This window comes from Acomys minous, assembly GCF_964271855.1.
Source record: "Acomys minous genome assembly, chromosome: 13".
Taxonomy (NCBI): Eukaryota; Metazoa; Chordata; class Mammalia; order Rodentia; family Muridae; genus Acomys; species Acomys minous.
Window position 1 is genome coordinate 2,503,195 of NC_140495.1, and position 14,552 is coordinate 2,517,746.

A 14,552-nucleotide genomic window follows, 5' to 3' on the forward strand; every position below is an offset into this window, starting at 1 on the left:
AGGCAGCTGCTGACACATATGGCCCCCAGCCCTGGGGAGCTGGAAACTGTCCTTGAGCTTCCGTTTGAGCTGCTCTGAGATTCCTTTTATTAATGAACTAAGAGCCTAAGAAAAAGCTCCAGGCTTTCCCACGCCGGGCACATGGCCCGGGCCTTCCTCTGCCCTCTGATCACACATCCACCTTCCATGCCCCGAGACCTTCCGTTTCCATCAGCCTCGTGCCAGCCTCCGAGTGACGACTAAGAAGGCCGCATGGACAGCTGCAGTGTTTGCCCCAAATCCCTGCCGCACTGAGAGGAAGGCACTCCACCCCGGAGATGGTCACCAGCTGTTTCGCACCAGCCATAAGGCCGGCCAGTGAGTCCAAACTGGAGCTCAGACCAAAGGGGTGGGGGTGGGGGTGAGGGCGGGGGCAGAAGTGGGGGCGGGGGCGGGGATGGGGGTGAGGGCGGGGGCGGGGGTAGGGGATTTTCTCTTCTGCAGAGCCCAGCTTGTAAACCCAGGAGCCTCTGTCTGTAGTCAACCGTCATGTCGCCCAGCACCTAGCTCCAGCTCCCTCTTCTCCCCTCCTAAGCTCTGCAGGCCTCCCTGAAGCCGCTGTTCTGATTCCTCTCCAGGTCTCGGACGGACGAGCTATTACTCAGAGCTATTATTATTCAGGTGTATGTCTGACTCCCTACAAGGCCACAAGTCGCTGACGGTCAGGAGCCTTCTTCCTCTGCACAGCATTCCTGGCACTGTCCCCATGCGGGGCTGTCTGTGATTTGCCACCGTTTGCCTGCGCTCAGCAGAGGAGCTGACGCTGAGCCCTGGTGGGACCTGCCTCACTCTCTCTCCTTTTCCCTGTCCTCCTGGGATGAGCTCAGCGCATCCTCACTAGGCACATGAGGGATCATCTGGTCCTCCTCCAGGGTCCTAAATGCCCTGCAGAAAACCCTGAGTGAGGGCCCACCCTTACTCACCGTGATGAGATGCTGTCTGCTGGCTACCGAGTGGCCCTCTCTGGCCTTCTGACTTGAGTGTCTCTTCAGCACATCCAGCCACAGGTGGAGCTCTGGATTGTAGAAAAAAAGGAGTTGCGTCCACTGATGGGATGAAGTGTAACCTTTCTCACAATCCTTAGTCTCTCGTCTTGGTTCAGGTTTTTTTTTTTTTCTTTGTTCATCAAAACACCTCCCAGAATAAGGGAGGTGGTTCAGTGGGGAAGACTCTTGCTGTTGGAAGACCCCGCTGTTTGAGGCTGCAGTCCTCCAAGCTGGGATAGCCACTCTGAGCTCGGGCTAGGTGGTGGACTCCCTCTCCCCCAGCAGGACCTCCTGCTCTCTGCCTGACCTCACCTGGAGAGTGTCTTTAGACAGATGCACCTAACCATGTCTGAGATATGGCCTTTGACACAGCTCCCTGCTAGCTCTCCCTGCGCCTATAGGAATATTCGGTACTGTGTTCCCGCTCATATGATAGGGGCGTGCTGTCAAGTGTAAACTAAGCATCCTTGGAATTTCTAGTTCCAACCAATTATGTACACCTATCCTGGGAGCCCCTCCCACTCCCCAAGGGCCAAATAGTCTTTGTCTTCCTCGAGTAAAGTTGAACTATGCGGTTCCCAGAGGCTCTTCCGTCTTGCCCGCGGCCTTCCGAGTCCTGTGCCTCACCTTCTGTCTTTGTGGGCTGGTGACTAACAGCCCCCCAGGGAAGGGGAGAACCACGCTGGCCTTCTAAGCAGAAGGGCCTGAGTTAGATACCTAAAACACAGGTGAAAAAAAACAAAAAGGCAAGCAAGGTCCGGCGTGCTTGCAATCCCAACAGCGGGGAGGCAGAGAACAAGCGGCAGCTGCTGACTCGCCGCCTGCCTGCCTGGCCTCCAATGGAGAAGCCCCAGGCCAACGAGAGACCCTGCCTCAAAATTGGGTGGATGATGTTCCTATGTACACACACGTGCACACACTACAAATGCCACTTAAAGCCCTTAGATGGACACTCTACGCTAGAGATCTCGGGATAGGCCGTGCTGCTCTCGGAGTGCGTCACCAGGAAGCAGAGAGGGTCACCATCCCACCCCACTACACCCCTCTCTCCTCACTATCTCTGTGGCTGTCCTGCTTAATTCTTTGCTCCCCCTCTTCCCAGACCTTCCAGACCAGGTCTGGATCACTCCTCCAAGACAGAACTTCCCACTTGCTCCCTTGAAGGCCGCCCCAACACTGCACCGACCAGCTAGAATGCACACCCCTAAACCCAGCAAGGAGGATTAGGGGTTTGGAGTCATCCTCAGCTACATAGCAAGTCTGAGGGTAGCCAGGGACCCTGTCTCATGGGGACTGGAAAGAGGACTCAGAAATTAAGAGTGCTTGTTGCTTGCTGTTCCAGAGGACCTGAGTTCAGTTTCCAGCACCCACATCTGTTGGTTCATGTGCTAAGCGCTAGGGCAGATTTTTTTGATCACATTACCAGCTGCTATCTGGGGCTCCTCTGGGCACCTCTTTGTCAGTGCACCAGTGAAACAGAGATGGCCATGGTGGCATCTGTACCTGTCAGCAATCACATCCTAGTTTTGGCTCTGAGGACCTGGCTTAGGCAGCTGTGTGCTCCCCTGCAGAGCAAAACACCTAGGCAGCCTGAAGCAGGATCGCACCAGTGGCTGCCAGCTCTCAGCTGTCAGCTCCTTTTCTCTGACTTGTTTTTAATGCTCTCAAGGCCTCTGGGAACTGAAGACACTTGTAATGAGAATTGTGTCATTTTGGTTTCTTTTTAAAAAGTACAGAAATATTATAAAACCATGTTTTCATTCTAATCTCAAATGTGGGGCTATGGGGCTGCTTCACAGCAGCTGCCTCAATTTGCCTCATGCTCTAGCAAAGGAATGTTTTTGCCAGCTGCAGATAGTTTCTGCGATTGTGTGATGTTTTGGATTCTGGGCAATTTTCAGGCGGTATATAAATGCTAGAGGCCCGATGGGTGTGTGGCTGGCTGGTGGTTGGATGCTGTTGTTGGCCTTGGTTGTTGTTGGTAGTCGTTGGATGCCACTGAATGATGTTGGGGATGCTGTTGGGGATGCCATTGGATGCTGTTGCTTAGTGTTGGGGATGCTGCTGGTTACTGTTAGGTACTGTTAATGCTATTGGTTGCTGCTGGTTGCTGTTGGATGCTGTTGGGTGATGTTGGCTGCCGTTGGTTGCCATTGGGTGTCGCTGGGTGCTGTTGGTTGCAGTCTGTCAAGTAGTCATGTACAAAGAAATGAGAAAAGGAAATCTGATATCCTGACAGTGAAGAGCAAACCTGCCCCAGGGTTTCAACACCCCTGATCAGCAGGAAGTAGTCTAATGACAATGTTGCCCTCTTTCCCCTCTCTCCATTTTTCTCTCCTATCTAGTACTAGGGGATTAGAAGGGGGGAAGAAAAAGGAGCCCACAAAGTAGCCAACGCTGGCTGCGGACACTGTGCCTACTGAACTGTGAAGAACAGGAAAAGGACTTCACCATCTCACCACCTGACCACACAAAACACAGCTCCCTCCCTCACGGAATCAAGCAAGAGCAACCGTGGTCCAGGAACATGGATTTAGGATGCCACAAATACAGTTTAATGAACTGTCACAAACACTTTTCACACAACTGGGTATTGCATAGCAGAGAAGTCTCTGCTGTGGGTCTCAGAGGCTAAGCAGTAACATTCTTAGTTCTTAGCTATTGTGCTAGTGAAAGCCAGAGGGCATATTCAGTTAATACATTTCAAAAGGATTAATCTGACAGTCACAAAGACGTTAGTTCGAATGCAGAGGTGGATGGTGAATGCCTCTTGCAAGAGCTAAGAATAGTCCAAGATAATTTAGCTCTGGATCTGCAACATTCCAACTCTCCATTAAGTTTTTATCCCCAAGAGCCTGTCCTGAGCAAGAGCCCAGATGAAAAGGAAGAACAGTAGTCTTTACATTTGCCCAGTACGTGGGCTGGAGGCACGCTGTTCTAAGGATGCAGGCATACGCCTTGTCTAATGCCTCAGCTCTGTTTTAGGAGGAGGAGGACTACACCCAGAGAGATGAGATCATTCAATGACAGGACTTGGGTGAGGACTTGACTGCTCCCAGCCACCCACTCAGCCTCCCCCCAGCCGGCTGTCTGTACCCCGTGTCCTAAATCCTGTGCCTCTGCGTGCTGCGGGTGCATGTTTGCATGTTTTGTTCACGCATGGAAGCGCCAGGCCAGCGTCGGGGGTCCTCCCGCACCCCTATTCTTGTCACTCTCACCCCTATCGACCGAGGCAGGCCTCCCACTTGAACCCAAGCTCCCCAACGCCGGAAGTCCCAACTTGCTCCTGGGAGCTTGGCTCTGCTTTCTGAGTGGTGACACCTCCTCCTGTGACCAAATACATGCGAAGAAGCAACTTAAAGGAGTCTGGGCTCAGGGTTCATGAAGGGACGCAGTTTATCATGGTGTTAGGGAGCCGGAGGTCACAGTGTGGCAGCCAGTGGACAAGAAGTGGGGCTTAGCTATCAAAACCTCAAGCCCTGACCCCAGTGAGATTCCACCTCCGTATCCAAAACGAGGCCCCCAGCACCCCTACGTGACTCAGTTGAGAAAACACCCCTTTCTGTCTCCTTCCACACCGTGTAGGGGCCACTCTAGCTGCTCTACCCAGATCACAGTGCACAGGAGACGGAGAGCAGAGAGACAGACAGGGCATGCTGTGCCTGGGGCAACCAACTGGCTCAGGGAGCAGGGGTCTGGCAAAGGGACACGACAAGACAGCTGTGGAGCGCTCAGGCAGTGTGTCCTGACTCATTTCCCTAGAAAATACGCATGAGGGAGTTGAAGGGCGCTTGACATATCAAAGGGCTCTGGAACACTCGTTCAGCCAGGGCTTCCAACACAAACTTTACTGAACCACCCAGCTGACTTCATCTGGTCCTGGCAGGAAGGCTACAGGCAGCATCGTAGTGCAGGCACAGGACAGGAGAAGCAGAACAAGTGAGGGGAGCTGGCCCGCTGCACGCACAGCGGGAAGGGTTTTCGATGCCGCCCCTCCCCCATTCGTGGCGCACCTGGAAGAAGAAATGTTTCCCAAAGCATGGTCCCCTGAGCTCCAGAGCACACGCCGCTGTTTTCTTGCCTCGTGTTTATAGAGGTGGCTGTGACTCTTGCCCTACTTTCATAAGCCTCTGCTGGGTGGCGGCCTAGGTTTTGCAATGCTGCCAGGAGCGTGTCCAGAAATGAGGGTTGAGGTGATCTCTGGCCCTTTTCAAGATTCTGCGTGCCTGCTGTCAGCCTCTGTGTCCCGTAAGGCTTACAGAAAATGCTGAGAACCCCCTAAGGTGAAGGTGGCTCCCCAGTCCTAACACACTCATGGTACCAGCCACCCCACCACGGGCATGCTGTTTGACATGTTGTGCCACCCGTGGTGTGTGACACGGTGTGAACTTTCAATTCTAGCCAATGTGTTCCATCTTGAAACCTAAACACTCAGCCTTACTAACCCCAGCTTATGGAAGAATCGTGGTAAAACCACAGCTTTGATGTTATCCCCTAATGTGATATGAAAATAAAAACATGATTGTCCATGCCTCACCTTAAGTCATCGAGTCATCAGCCAATTCCCTTCACAAAAAGGGGCCCAGTCTTGCTATCCGTGGGGCAGTGGCGATGCCTCAGACAGTGAAGTACTTGCCACACAAACGTGGACACCTGAGTTAGGGTTCCCAGCACTCAGGTAAAAAGCCAAGTGTGGTGATGCGTGCTTGTAATCTTAGCTTTTGGAGCAGGCTCCCACTGTGCAGCCCAGGCTGCCTGGGAAGGGAGGGTGGTACCTCGCCCTCTTCGTGACTAACTTTACACTGGGGACATGTCAGTCACCCCTCCTTAAGAATGAAGAACTGGGGCACAGAGACAAAGGAGATTTGCACGAGGGTATGATGGTACCAAGTTTTCAACAACAACAAAAAGTGTGACCAAGCTTGTGTGCCTAACTAGTAAGTAGGCTTTACTGTCCCCCTGAAGCTGAGATTTCTGGTGCATGAGTTATGGGAACTTCTCGGTCTCTTCAAAGAGAAAAAACTCAATAGAGTGACACGTAGTTTCGAGCAAAATTTTACTTAGCAAAGCAAACACTGCAAAGATAGATTGGAGTGATCTTCCCCAAGGCATGGAGCTACCCAGTGGGTTCTGTACTGTGAATTTCAAAGCCTTTTTTAAAAAAGTGTTTGTGGGGCAGGTAGCATACTCAGGGAGACTAGCCTGGGCACTTGTTCTGCCTTCACCTCACAAGTGCCAGGGCACAGGCCTGCAGCACCACTCTCAATACTCCCCTGACTTCTAACATCAAAGGTCAGCCCCTCAAATGTATCCATAGACGGTCCTGGTAGGGTATTTCTTCCCATAATCCTCTGAAGAAGCCTCCAAGAGGATGTTAACACCACAGCATAAACGACACAATGAAGTTGAATTCTTGTGAGGACACAGGCCCTTTGCTAGCGCACACAGATGGGAGGAGCCTGAGTGCCTGCAGCGGCTGGAGCACCCTGACTGCAGCCTCTGGGTGTCTACGCACAGGGCACAGGGGCGAAGGGAGCGTCAGGAGACCCAGCCTCCAAGGCAGAGCTGTGGCCCCTTGCTTCCTCACAGCTAACTGCTTTGAGCTTGCTCAGGCCTGTGGGTTAGGACCATGAGGCTGTGCCTTGAAGGCTGGGGTCAGAGTTTACAACAGACTGACAGGCTGCACAAACAGGAAATGGGACTTGGGCTGTCAGGAGGACTTCCTTTTCCCAGTTCCACTGCTCATGCCTTCTACCTAACACAAGGGCTCACATGTCTGTCGGTCTTGCTTTATAGGTCATTAAGACTTTTATCATAGCCAAGAGACACTGCCCTTCCCAGACTGGGGCTTCTGCAAGGGAGGTGTGTCTTGTTTCCCTGCGTTACTCTGGGTCCAACAGCTCAGTGGTTATACTGAGGCCTCAGGAAGGGTCTGGCATCTTGCTGGTTAACAAGCGCCCAGCACTCAACATTAGCGGACAGACAGGTTTCCAGTGACTCTGGGGAGTAGCTAAAGGCAAGGGAGTAGCTAAAGGCAAGGGAGTAGCTAAAGGCAAGGGAGAAACGTTGGAAGTGACTGAGGAAACCCGAACCTAGGGCTCCCAGACCCTCTAGAGGACCCACCCGGCATGCAGGAGGTCTGGAGACTTGGTGGAAGGAGCAGAACTGTCCCTCCTCATCACCGCTTCAGTTGGAATATGACCCTGACTCCACTAACACTAAAGCTGCACTTCACATCCCATGGTAACAGGCATCACTCACGACTTCCTGGAAAATGTTTGCTTCCCAGAACTACTGATAAAACGTGAATTTAAAAATACTAATTCACATATACAGGAGCTGGGAACAGCCGGGGGGGGGGGGGCGGCAAAGTGCGTTCCGAGCAAGCATGAGGACCTGTGCTCATGCTGCCAACGCCCACATAAAAAGCTGGGTGTGGGGGGCTGAGAGATGACTTGGCAGTTATGAGCACTGGCTGACCTTCCAGAGGACCAAGACTTGAGATGCCCAGCATGCACATGGTGGCTTACAACTGTCTGTAATGGTAGTTCCAGGGGAAACAGTGCAGCAAGCAAGACATTCAAACACACAAAAAATTTAAAATTTAAAATTAAAAAAGAAAAAAAGCTAGGTGGAGTGGCACGCATCTGTAATGCTGCTGTTGGAGAGAGACAGGCAGATCCCTGGAGCTTGCTGCCACCCAGCGGCTGGTGACCACTGGGTTCATCGTGAGCTCGCTGCCACCCAGCGGCCGGTGACCATCGGGTTCACCATGGTCATGTAGACACAACACACAGTGCACCAGCTTTTGTTTTTAAGTTGTAGCAGTGGAGCCAGGTGTGATGAAGCTCACCTATAATTTCAGCATTCGGGATGTTGAGGCAGGAGAATTGAGAGTTCAAGGCCAACCTAGGCTATCCAGTGAGCACCTGCCTCAAAGAGCAGACTACTGACAAATGTATGTCAATATGACTGGCTGTTTTAATAGACTCGGTGACCGCACGTATTTTATTCCATGCATTTTAAAAACCAATTATGAGAGAGCCTTATAAACATCACAGCTTTCCAGAGAAGCCATGCATCAGTCTGTGGGGAACATTAGTCTAGAGCTGGTTTTCAGAGTCAGAAAGACCTGAGTTCAAACCTTAGCTCTGTCATTTACCTACTAAATGATATGAGCCTGGCAGCCCCTGAGTAAAGATTTTCAAACACAGGCTGGGCTGCCTGTGAGGGTTCAGGGCCTGGGGACAATAGCGGGGTAGCACACCCACTCCTAACCATTCGCTGCCTTCCCCTTCAGAGATGCCATGTGGCATCCTTAGTATGACTGATCCCAGCTCTCCTTACTGAGGCAGAGAGTCTGGTGACCTAGACTCTCTAGGAGGTGTCTGACAAGATCTGTCACTCAGCCTTCACTTCCTGGGAAGAAAAGGTCCACACTCAAACCGAGTGTCTGGTATAAGCCTACAAGGAGGCAAAGTGGCTCTGACCGAGAGAGAGGGTGTGCGGTTGAGGGCTCCCCTACCACAGGCTGCTCCACAGAAGTGAGTCCCTGAAAACCTATGAGCTTGTGCGCCTGCAGGGCATGAGAGAACCAGGAGAAACGCTTGAAAGCTGTTGGGGAAAAACCCCAAACAGGCCCATCCTGCACTGTTCTTACACAGGCCTGCTGACTGGGCGCGTCCCTGGGCTGCAATGACTCTACCAAAGTACTGTATACCCTGAGTTGTCTGTGAAGTCTTTGTGTGCAGGGCTCTGGCTTCCAGGCTCTGTGTGTGAGCATGGCAGCTGAGAGGGCTGACATCTAAAGCCTTGCACCCTGTCAGCTTCCTGTGCTTGGATAAATACCCAGGAAGTAAACGTACCCATTGTGCCCTGAGTTGTTTTGATCACGTTCACGCCCACTCCTACCCCCCAATCCCACCCAGGTGCACCCACCAACTTGTTTGTGCTGCCCATAGACTCATAAACATGGAGCTATCCACAGGGGCGCCAACCTACAAGGGCCATGCCCTTGAAGAAAACTGCCTCCGCCTCTACCAGAAGCAGCCACCTGTCCACAGCACCGCAGTTATGGGGTACATACTACACAGCACTTCCAACTCCAAGACAGAACGCTGGCTGGCTTAATCTTTCATGGGTTTTGGGCAGGCAACAACAGCACGGTGAGCTCATGACTGTGGTCCCGACATGTGTACAAGACACTGTTTCAAGCCGGTCTTTCCCGACCTTTGCTCCCAACCTTCCTCCTCAAGGATCCCTGAACTCTGGAGACAGAGTGTGCTATAGATAGCCCACTTGTGTCTAAGCATCCCACAGACACTGACTTTCCACACTTTGGTCAGCTGTGGGTCTCCATGCTGGTCAGCGTCCACTGCGGGAAGAAGCTTCTTTGCTGGGGAGTGGGCTTTCGCGTCTAACCCTGACGCCCACAAACCCGTAATGGTGAACATCAGAGGCCGCTTGAAAGGCAACGCTGCTCACATGACTGTGGAAGAGATTTCTGAGGGCGGATGCGGTTCCTGCACACACTCATTGTTGAAGCTTTCTGTTAATGCAGAGTAACTTTAAGGGGAAAGACTGGCGATTCTGTTCTGTGCGGGAAGGCGGGGGCTTTCCCTTTGGCATCCTTCTTCTTACAGACGAACCAGCCACTGTATAGTCAGCAGATGACTGTGAGCACACGTGACGCACACAGTTCCTTCTACTCTGTTTCCCTCAGAAGCTCTCGATGTTGCTGCTGCATGTCTGTGTGCGTGCGTGCGTGTGTGTGTGTGTGTATGTGTGTGTGTGTGTGTGTGTGTGTATGTCCACATGCGTGTGTGGATGTTTGGAGGCCTGAGGTTGCTATCAAGTGTCTTCTTAGATAATTCTCCACCTTGCTCCCTGAGAGACAGTTTCTCACTGAAACTCAGTTCTTGCTAGCTCTCAGGTGACAGGAAGCCGCCACACGCACCCTCCCAGCATTTTCTTGGGGGCTAGGCGAAAGGTCTTTGATGGGGGCTCAGGGAGCCACAGAATTGATTCCTGGAGAGAAAGAAGAGTCACCAGTGCCATAACAAAAAGGCAGACAACAGTGCGGTGTGCTCTGAGGACAGTTCAGGCACCAGCACTGGACACACAGCATGGCGGTGGCTCTGAGGAGAGGAACTAGGACCCACGTGACAGCAGTGAGGGTCTCTCTTCCCTTCTGAGGATGGAGGAGGTTTGACAGCACAAGCCCGCTGCCGGATTTCCAGGCAGAAGGCAGAGAAGGGGTTGGAGGTAGGACGTGCGGCCACCAACAGCTGCCTTGTGTAAACTCGGCTCAAACTTGGTTCTCCTGTTCACTAGAGACTGTGGAGCCTGTGTTGTCTGTGAGAGCAGGGGCTGCTGCAGGCCTGTGGCCCGGGCAGCAGCTAGGTTCTGACATGATGTTCTTATACTCAAGACCTCTGACCTCTGACCTTCAGCTCCTGCTCTGCAGCAGGTGCTTTGCCCACTGAGCTACCTCTTAGCCTTCAGAGGCTGATTCTGACACGAGTGGGGCAAGAAGTCAGTGAACACCCACTCTGATTTCCAAGTTCTTACATTCTAGAAATGGAACTGAGCAGACACATGGGTCATAGAAGCAGAAACAGTGCGTAAAAGAAAAAAATAAAAGAAGAAAAGACTCACTTCCAAGGGAGGCACTGGGACCGAGCAGGAAGTACAGTAAGAGGCTCACTGGCAAGACTGTACAAAGGATGGGGCAAGACTAGGGAGACGCTCAGCAGCTACGGACACATGTTCTTGCCAAGGATCCGGGTTTGGATCCATCACTGGATGCTTGCAACTATCCGTAACACCACTGTAGGGAATCTGACCTCCACACATGCATGGTGTACACACACATATGCAGGCAAAATACCTATATACATACAAATAAATGCTTCTGAGCCGGGTGGTGGTGGCGCCTGCCTTTTATCCCAGCACTCCCAGCAGAGGTAGGCTAATCTCTGTGAGTTCGGGGCCAGCCTGGTCTACAAGTGGTGTACAGGACAGTCAAGGCTACACAGAAACCTTGTCTCGAAAAACAAAAAACAAAACAAAACAAAAAAAAAATAAATGCTTCTAATTTTTTAATTTAAAAAATGATGGGAGCCTGTTTCCATGCCTCTCTAGCAACTGGTCACGTGGTGAGGGTGGCGTGAGAGGGCCTCTCTAGCTCAAGGCCTGTGTCTATGGTCTGGTTCATAGAGTTCGGCTGCCCAGCCGATCCCCGGCATATGGCTCCCAGGCCCTGATAAAGAGCCACCCCCACAGCTCTAGGCTGGGCATAAGGAAATCCCCTGCTCTGAGAATGGCTACCTCTCTGTATGAACCAGTGGCTGAAACTGGTGTTGGTGCCTGAGATCCCCACAGTGGCCTCTTTGTCGTCTTCAAGAGTGTGAGAGTCCCTAATGGAATAGAGCTGGAGGGGGCCTTCCGGTCAGCACAGTTCATGAGGTGACCTTACTGAAGAGACTGGGAGCCCTTGAGCACCCCAATGTTGTAGAGCTGAGGGATGTCAACTGATCTTGATGTCAAGGTCACCCTAGTGTTTGAGCATATAGGCCAGGACCTAAGGAAATACCTGGAAAAAGTGTCCCCACCAGGCTTGCCCGCTGAGACCATCAAAGATCTGATGCATCAAGTTTCTAAGCTGCCTAGATTTTCTTCATGCAAATTGCATTGTTCACCAGGACTTGAAGCCAGAGAACATTCTGGTTATAAGTAAGGGACAGCCAAGCTGGCTGACTTAGGTCTTACCTGGGCCACCTACACTGACTGCCAGGAGCATCCTGGTCTTGCCTGGGCCACCTACACTGACTGCCAGGAGCATCCTGGTCTTGCCTGGGCCACCTACACTGACTGCCAGGAGCATCCTGGTCTTGCCTGGGCCACCCCAGCTGCTTCACAGTGCCCTGCCTCTGTCCAGGCTCCCGCTGTTCCAAGGTGTCCTGGTCTCTGAAGTGTATCCAGGCTTTGTCCTATCAGTCTGAGGTGTTTGCAGTTTGTTGTTTTTCTATCTTCAGAATTCCTCTAGAGCCATGTGAGTAATGCAGATGTTCCCAGAATTTCAGGATCAAAGTCTGGGCTCTGGCAGTCTCAGTAAGGTAGGCTCAGCCACCCATCGCCAATGTGCCGATTGAAGAGTCACATAATAGTGAAATGCGGAGGAAGGAGATTTACTCAGTGTGCAGCTGCATGGGAAGAGGAACAAACAGAGACCCGCAGTGGCCCCATGTCTGTACCTAACAGGAGGCTGAGAATGTGTGTCTATGTGCACATGTGGACGGCAGAGGCAGGCATCAGCCGTGTGTCTATGTGCACATGTGGACGGCACAGGCAGGCATCAGCCATGTGTCTGTGTACACATGTGGACGGCAGAGGCAGGCATCAGCCGTGTGTCTGTGTACACATGTGGACGGCAGAGGCAGGCATCAGCCGTGTGTCTGTGTGCACATGTGGACGGCAGAGGCAGGCATCAGCCGTGTGTCTGTGTGCACATGTGGACGGCAGAGGCAGGCATCAGCCGTGTGTCTGTGTGCACATGTGGACGGCAGAGGCAGGCATCAGCCGTGTGTCTGTGTGCACATGTGGATGGCAGAGGCAGGCATCAGCCGTGTGTCTGTGTGCACATGTGGATGGCAGAGGCAGGCATCAGCTGTCTTTCTCAGTTGCTCTCTACCTTATTTCCTCTCACTGACCCTGGAATGGACCCAGCTTGACTGGCTGGCCAGCAAGCCCCAGGGCTCCTCCTGTCTCCACTTGCCAGCACCAGCATTCTGCCACCACAGAGCCTCCGTATCAGTCATGTCTACTGCAGTCAGAGTGTTCTTGTGGTCTCAGGGCCATGTTGAGTCTAGCAGACAGAAGGAGCTCCCTGTGGAGTTGGGAAAAATGACACAGAAGCTGGTATCTTGCCCTCGTGTGTCCTAGTCCCAGGTGTCTGGTACCCTGAGACCTCTAAGACCGTGATTAGGGACACTTGCCACCAGGCCCAGCTTTGTACATCATGCTGGGGACCCAGACTCAGCTTCTTTCTCCCAGAGGCTCAGGTTTAGACAGAAGGCAAGCACAGTCCTGGCTGGTAAAGCCTGTCACGCCTGGGCTTGCTTCTTCTGTGGGGTGAGCTGACTAGTTGTCAGAGGCATTGTGAAATCTCTGTGGAGACATGTCGCACACAAGCTCCTCCTCGAGCTAGCACCAGCCCTTGAAGCACTCCCTGCCCCAGCATAGGATTTCTAGGGAGATTTTCATTGTTCTGGTCATTGTTCTGCAATCTCACAGCCAGAGGAAGAGACAAGATGAACCTGTGCTCCTGCCAGGTAGCTACAGGGAGGGCCGTGGTCAAGGGAAGGTCAGAAATGCTTTACATTGGCTCTTTCTTGGACTTCATCGTCACAGAGCCTGTATCTGCTAGAGCTACCTAGAAACTCTGAATTTAAATGACTAATTGATAATAAAAAATCAGGTCAATAAGGAACATCATGGGAGCTGCAGAGATGGCTCAGCAGTAAAGAGAGCTCACTGCTCCTGCAAAGGACCTGGGTCCGACTCCCGGCAGCTACATAGTGGAGCTCACAGCCCACTGTAACCCCGGCCCCATGGGTTCTGATGGCCTCTCCTGGTTTCCTTGGGTACCTGCATGCATGCGGTGCACAAACAGATAAGCAGGCATGTGCACACACACACACACACACACACACACACACACACACACACACACACACACAGCTCCTCAGGTAGAATGAAACTGCTGCAATGAGGGTTGGCAGCCAAGCTGCTGTGGCCTGAGTCCCAGGTTGCTCCTGTGTTCCCATGGCTCTAGAGATGATCTCAGATCCTGGAAAGGCTTCAGGCCTCTTATGCTGGTTACGATATTTTGTTTAGCTGTACTGAGTGCTACAGATGTGATGTATCTCATGAGAACTTTGGCGTTAGTAAGTGGTGTGTACTTTGTGATTTATACACAAGTTGGGAAAAACGGTCCCATCAAAAAGGGTCTTTTCCAGAGAGAAAGGCCCCTCGGCATTCTCCTAACTATATGGCTGTCTTGGGCTCCCCGAAGGTAAGCAAGCCAAGTTTGCAGAGGACCTCTACCTCCTAACAAGCCAACCATCCCTTGGAGGATGTGCCCCCTGCTTTTCCAACACTGGAGAAGAGGTGAATTGCAAAGCCATATGCACAGCCACAAGAAAGAAAAAAATACCTTGGGGCTAACACCAATCAAGCAAATGAAAGATTTATATGATTAAAAACTTCAAGAAACCGAGGAAAGAAATTGAAGAAGGTATCACAAGATGGGAAGATGCCCCATGCTCACTGGATCGATAGGTTTAATAAAGGAAAAGCATCCATTCTACCAAAACCAATGTATAGACGCAATACAATCCCCATCAAGACTCTAACACTTCCTCATGGAACTTGAAAGGACAAACTTCAGACTCATATGAAAACACGAGTTACCAAGAAGAGAACTGATACCCTATGAGCATATACAGGGGGAGGGGGTCCCCCTCA

General features: G+C 52.0%; 2 protein-coding genes across 9 annotated transcripts in view; one reads left to right on the forward strand and one right to left on the reverse strand.

The window, feature by feature from the left end:
• CYP8B1 (cytochrome P450 family 8 subfamily B member 1) overlaps nt 1-5,567 on the forward strand; it is a 35,727-nt gene extending 30,160 nt beyond the window's left edge. For 5 of the 8 annotated variants that reach the window (XR_014773852.1, XR_014773855.1, XR_014773856.1 and 2 more), the window contains 2 exons: nt 3-357; nt 618-1,602. The gene's annotated coding sequence lies outside the window, so the exon portion shown is untranslated. Of the gene's footprint in view, nt 1-2; nt 358-617; nt 1,603-3,370 lie in introns of those variants that run through there. The other 3 variants (XR_014773853.1, XR_014773857.1, XR_014773854.1) reach the window with 2 other exon arrangements.
• Nucleotides 1-14,552, reverse strand: part of ACKR2 (atypical chemokine receptor 2) — a 42,647-nt gene that overhangs the window by 17,893 nt on the left and 10,202 nt on the right. The window contains exon 2 of the mRNA XM_084754216.1: nt 963-1,054. The gene's annotated coding sequence lies outside the window, so the exon portion shown is untranslated. The remainder of the gene's footprint in view (nt 1-962; nt 1,055-14,552) is intronic.